Source organism: Rhinopithecus bieti, unplaced genomic scaffold (assembly GCF_001698545.2).
Source record: "Rhinopithecus bieti isolate Rb0 unplaced genomic scaffold, ASM169854v2 scaffold_13747, whole genome shotgun sequence".
Classification (NCBI taxonomy): Eukaryota; Metazoa; Chordata; class Mammalia; order Primates; family Cercopithecidae; genus Rhinopithecus; species Rhinopithecus bieti.
The window spans coordinates 15,262-21,773 of NW_016807729.1; positions in this window are offsets into that span (position 1 = coordinate 15,262).

Consider the following 6,512-nt stretch of genomic DNA (forward strand, 5'->3'; position numbering starts at 1 on the left):
TTCCAACTTGGATCTTTAGGAGGCAAATATCCTTCAGGTTTTCTATGTTTTGAATAATTCTGATACACTGTGGTGGGCAGGATTCGGAAGCTGCCCCTTCAAGTTTCCTGTACCTTTTTTAGAACGATATGTTCTAGAAAACACTGATGATAGGACAACTAGCTGCTGTCTTAGCCTGTTTGTTTGAGCCTGGAGCACACCAGCAGCAGGAAAATCCAGTATTTTAAGCAAAGAAGAAATGATTATGAAAGTGGGAATGGAAATGGGAAAGGAAAGGGGACCAGGAAGAAGGGGATGGAGAGAATAAGGAGTGAGGGGCCTAGAGAAACCAGCTGCTCCTAGTCTAGACACCGCTAGTCTAGGTACTGTGAGTCTAGGCACCGCTAGTCTACGCTCTGCACAGCCATAATTAAAGCTACTAATCAGTTGACCTTAAAATAGATTTTCCTGGATTCTCTGAATGGGCCCAGTGACATCACATGAGCTCTAAAAATCAGAGAATTTTCTCAGGCTGGAGCCAAGAAAGATGCGTCCAATGGCAGAGAGATTCTAAGCATGAAAAGGATTCCATGCACTGTTGCTGGCTCTGAGCTGTGGGGACCATGAGCAAGACTGGAGAGGGGCCTCTAGGAGTTAGGGAAGGGCTGCAGCTGACAGTCAGCAGGGAAGCTGGGACCTCAGTCCCACAGGTCCAAGGACTGGATTCTGCCAGCAACGTGAACGCATTTGGAAGCAGATGCTTCCCAGAACCTCCCAATCAGAGCCCAGCGGGTGGACACCTTGATTTTGACCTTGAGGACTGGGAGCAGAGAAACCAATCAAGCCATCTCAGGCTTGTGACCTAGAGGACTGTGAAATAATAAAGATGTATTGATTTAAGCAGGTAAGTATGTGGCAATTTGTTATGGCTGCAACAGAAAAGATATCTTCCTATTTAAATGAAAATTTGACTGGATATAAAATTCTAGGCTCAAGTTCTTTTCCTTCATATTTTAGAAAAAATACTCCATTGTTTTCTTGCAACCAGGGTTGCTGTTGTGTAGTCTGTTGGTCAGGTGTTTCCTTCTTCCTTCCATTGTTTCTCTGGAGTAAGTTGGGAAAGGGAGCCAGAAGCCTGAGCTTCTTTCCTGTCTTCATCCAGTGGATTTGTACCATTCCAGGCTGTTAGTCACAGTCTCAAGGAGGTAGAAAATGGGTTGACTTTAACCTAGCTTTTCACAGATGCACTTGTAGATTGGAAAAGCTTATTGTTTTTCTCTTATTCGACTAGTGCTAGTCTTCTCCTATCTTTTATAAATATTAAACTTATTGAGATGTAATTTACAGACAATACTCCTTTCTGAACTTATGAGCTTAAAGTCTCTTATCTTTAGGAGTATATTGAAACATGTAGCCTTTTGGCCATATTATAAGGCATGTTCCCAGGCTATAAACGTTAAACAGATGAATGATGTTACTTCAGTCATGAATCATCTTACCAACCTGTCAATTCTGTAGAAAATCACGTTTCTAGCATTACTTGCTTCAGGTTTTCAGAAGAGAAAAACAACATTTTCACTGAACATTGGCTTTTAGACAAAATAAATGCTAGAAGTATGTTAAATTCATTTACTTCCTATCATTTCTATATAGATTTCATAAAATTGGCCCACAGTCTTAAATTTATTATAATTATGATGGATGTATTAGTAAAATACCCCATCCCTTTCAGTTTATTGGAAGCACTAATGAATTCTAGGCTTAAACAATAAATAGCACACTGTAGAACAGCAGTACTGTTTAAAAACTGAACGCAGTTGAATTAATCAGACATGACAAGATATTTTTATGATTTTAACAGAAGCTTAATGAACAATGTTGAATAGATTTAAACACTTTTTAAATAATATGTCTAAATGGTGTGAATTATGGTAACACTGCCTTTGAGAAGAAATCATGAATTTTGGATTTAACATATAGGATGGCACCCTAGGAAAACGTTAAAAAGTCAGGAGAATTGTACCTTTAAGAGTGGAATTGACTAATGAAAATATACATTACCAGAGTCACCTCCTGGGATGCCTAGACATTTACTTATGATGCGAGCATTTTCCTGCCTAGAAACACCAAAACTGACTGTTTAGCTCTAACTGGCAGGCCCCACAGGCCATAGCAACAACAGAGCAAGAAAACCAGGAAAATGTTTTACTCAATGATTTTTTTTTCATTTTTTAAAAGCTATTGAAACATAGTAAGCATAGTTATTTTTAAATCCCTGCCTGATAATTCTAATTTATTTATTTATTTATTTATTATTAATTTTTTTTTTTGAGACAGAATCTCACTCGGTGGCCAGGGCTGAAGTGCAGTAGCATGATCTTGGCTCACTGCAACCTCCACTTCCTGGGTTCCATTGATTCTCGTGCCTCAGCCTCCTGAGTAGCTGGGACTATAGGCGTGAACCACCATACCCAGATAATTTTCGTATTTTTAGTAGAGAAGGGGTTTCACCATGTTGGTCAGGATGGTCTCGAACTCCCGACCTCAGGTGATCCACCCGCCTGGGGCTCCCAAAGTGCTGGGATTACAGGGGTGAGCCACCGTGCCCAGCCTGATAATTCTAAAATCTAAAGCTGCAAAGTCTAACCCATCAGTTACTAGCTACATGAGGCTATTGAGAGCTTGCAATACAACTAGTTTAAATTGAGAAGTACTGTCAGTATACAGTGCACACCAAACTTCAAAGGTTTAGTATAAAAATGTCAAATGTCTCATTATTCATTTTCCACTGATGACATGCTGAAATAATAATTGTGGTTATAAATATTTAGTTAAAACATATTGAGTTAAAAATATTGTAAAAATGTATTTCACCTGTTTCTTTTTATTTTTTCAATGTGCTCACTAGAATATTTAAAATTCCCTGTGTGGCTCACACTTGTGGCTTGCATTATATTTCTATCAGAGTACTCATCTAGAGGTTCCATGTATTTTCTGTCTCTGTTGCACATTTCAGCTGGTTCTTGTTGTTGCTATCTTACCTCCCTATGTGATTGGTTATCTTTTTCTACCTTCTGGATACAGTGTTTTAAAAATTGCTGTTGACAGAATATAAAGTGTAGGATGGGCTGGGCATAGTGGAAACCGGGGTGAGTCATTCTGCCAGGCTTGGGAACTGTGCTACTCAGGAAACTTTTCTCATCACTGATCCCAATCCTGTCCCACATGGGAGGAGCAGTGAGTGCTGTGCCTAGGCTCCCTGCCTTCCCAGTGCTCCCAGCATCACACCAGCTCCTCCCCAGTTGCTGTGGGGTCCCGACTCTCCATGTTCACCATACTCCCAAAATTAGCTTCCCATCTGGGTGATGATGCTGCCCACCAAGCATCATCTCAGCCCCTCCAGGGTCACTGCCTGACCAGGTGGCGGTTGAGTGAAGAGGCAGAGATCAAGATAAGACACCTGGTCCAGTTTGACTTTAGGTTCCTCTCTGAAACACGACTGCATTCCACATCCTGTTCCTCCTGCAACCTCAGCTGGGAGGATGTGTAGGACTGTGTAGAATCTTGGCGGGTGAAGACCAATTCCTGCAACCATGGCTTTTCAGCTACATTGATTTTTCCTAAAACGGACAAGCAGACTGTCAATAAGTTATGGAAATACTGTTTTCCTTACTAAAAATAGAGATGTGTACATGTGTCAATGATGGTTTTTAAAACAAGTATAAGCCCATAGGCACTCTGCTGAATGCAGATTCTATCTCAAAATAACACCCTTTCAAGATCTTCCAATACCCCCACACACAGATACTTTTCCTTTTTATCTCTGCATGACATTACATAGAATGACTGCCTCACAACAAATGTAACCAGTGTCTGTGTATGAAGATCCAGATGGTCTCCAGTCAGTTACTTTTAGAAAAATGAAATGCTGCAGAAACTGTGCTTGCATGAATCTCAATTTAATTGTGTGGAATAGATTTGCAGACACAGAATTGCTGTGCAAAGTAATGCACCGTTAAAGCATCTCATGTCACAGGATGGCAACGCTGGCGACACTCGTCTGTGATTGTGAAGACCCAGCTTGGGCAGAGGATGGTGAAACATTCACTATAAAGGGAGGGGAAACTGAAGGACAGGGTGACATGTTTCATCAAGAGTAAAAAATATCCAAGTCTTAATTAAGAATATCTATACATATGCATTTGAAATGGCATAAAGACTCCTGGAAAGATTCAAAGAATCCAATAATGTCTTATTCTGGGCTGTGGCTAACGAGAGTGGACCCAAGCAGGGGCGGGGGAGCCTTTCACACATGACTTTTCATGGTTTTGATCCTGAAACAGGTGAAAATATGTAGTTGAAGAAGTAAGAAAGAGTGGGGCCAGGAGCCCCAGGGAGGGTCACCGGATGGGCTCAGCCTGATCTGTTGTGGGCCCCGAGGGTCCTGGGACAGGGAACACAAGCAGGGACCTGCGGGGCTGCCTCAGTGAGGAGACACTGGTTCTAGATATCTACCAAACGGTGTTGTCACAGGGGGGATATTATAGGCGATTGCAGATTTCGACCACAGATTACTTTGGGGGAAAGTTCTACTCCTGGGAGTTTCAGTTTCCACCCCTCCGCGTCCTTTCTGGCTTCTGCGAGCTCCGCCCAGGGCGTCTGCTTAGCCTGAGCTCCGGACCCAGGTCTTGCCCTGTGGAGACCCCGGAGTGGGTGCCCCGCTGCCGGCCGATATCCCCGGGCCTCCGGGTCCACAGCGTCCGGAAAAAAACGCCTTTCGAAGACCTGGGATGACTCACTGGTCGCGGCAACGGACCCGCGGTTCCCGTGTCAGAAGAATCAAGGAAATGCGGGGCCTGGTGGGGTGAGGAGCACGAGGTTCCTGCTTCATCCTCGCCGGGACTTTGTCACCGGCTCAGTGTGTAGACCTCACCGTCCCGCTCGAATCCATGGGGCTCCGACAGTGTGGGCCCCGCGAGGATCCCATCCTCCTTGCCCTGGGGCTGCTACAGGAGGGCGCCGGGACGCACTAGGTCCTGAGTGTCCAAGGTCCGGAAGGGGCTTCAAGTTGTCGCCTCCTGGATCCCGCGGCTCGCAGTCCAGGGCTCCTGGTTTATAAGCTGGACTGGGGGCCCGGAGCCTGGATGTCGTGGGGCGGAGAAAACCTTGGGTTGGTTGGAAATGAAGGATGGGAGAGAGAACCAGAGAAAGGGAGAGGAAGAAGCAGGTAGGGCCAGAGAACAAAGAGAAACCTCTGCCAGGAAAATGGGAAGAGGATGACACATGCATAGCCCCACACTCCACCAACTCTCCCTCTCCTGCTCTCTGCCTTGTAAGCAGTGCAGGCCCCACCCCCTCCAGCCTCACTGTGTTTGGGGTCACCCATTTCAGCCGGGTGAGGCGTCCCCTTGTGGGTGCGGTTGGCATTTCCCTGAGGGCTGTGGACACTGAGCACCTTTTACTGGCCTCACTGCCATTTGCATTCTTCTTCTGATGCCAGTGGGCAAGGGGAGGTCCCCAAACGCCGGTGGGACCGCGACCCCAGCTCTTGGTGCCGGGCTCTTGGCAGCAGTTGGGGAAGTGAATTCGAAGACCACTAGGAAAATAGAGAAAGGATGGAGATTTATTGTAAAAGGAAAAGTAAATACTCAAGGGAGTGCAGGGGAACTCAAGAGACAGGCAGGGGTAAGGGGGCTTGGGGCTGCCACCTTTCTAGGTTTCTTCAACCAAGGGGTGGAATATTCATGAAAATTTCTGGAAGGACAGGGTTTCTCAGGACTCTGGTGCCTCGAATTTTTACACCAAATATGAGTCTTCTCAGAACTGCTAGGGAGCTTACTAGTATGTTAGTCAGCATGTAATGAGGTCCTAGGTGAAACCTAGGTCAAATCCAGGGCCGTGTTGGGTCCACTCATTCTTAATCAGCTTGGTCCACACGCTGTTTTTCAGCATCTTATCAGCCCAGAACCGCTGCAGATATTTCAACAGATTCTTTTTGCTAGTCACCTGAAACTGCTGCCTAAAATTTTCTGTTCTTTTGAGACCACTGTGTAGTTTACCTGTCTCACATTGGAATGTCTATTCAAATTCCTTGCATATATTTAAGTTGGCTTACTTCGCTTTATAATATTGAGTTGCAAGAGTTCTTGATATATTCAGAATAACAGTACCGTACCAGATATATGATTTTCAATTATTTTCTCTCATTCTGGAAGTTTTTTTTTTCTTTACCTTCTAAATGGAGTCGTTTTTGAAGCACAAAAGTTTTACATTTGTATGAAATGAAATTAAACTACCTTTTATTGTGCTATTTGTGCTACTGGCTACACGGAAGGAGGGGTGGGCAGGAAGCCCCCTGGAGACCCTGTCTCCCTCCACAGCAACTCAACCAGAAAATCCATTCACCATTCATACAGGCATGTTATCACACACACACACACGCACACACACAGAGACATGCAGGCACAGTCTCTCACACACACTCACACCACGCAGGCAAACACACTCACACAAACACACACACACACACACAT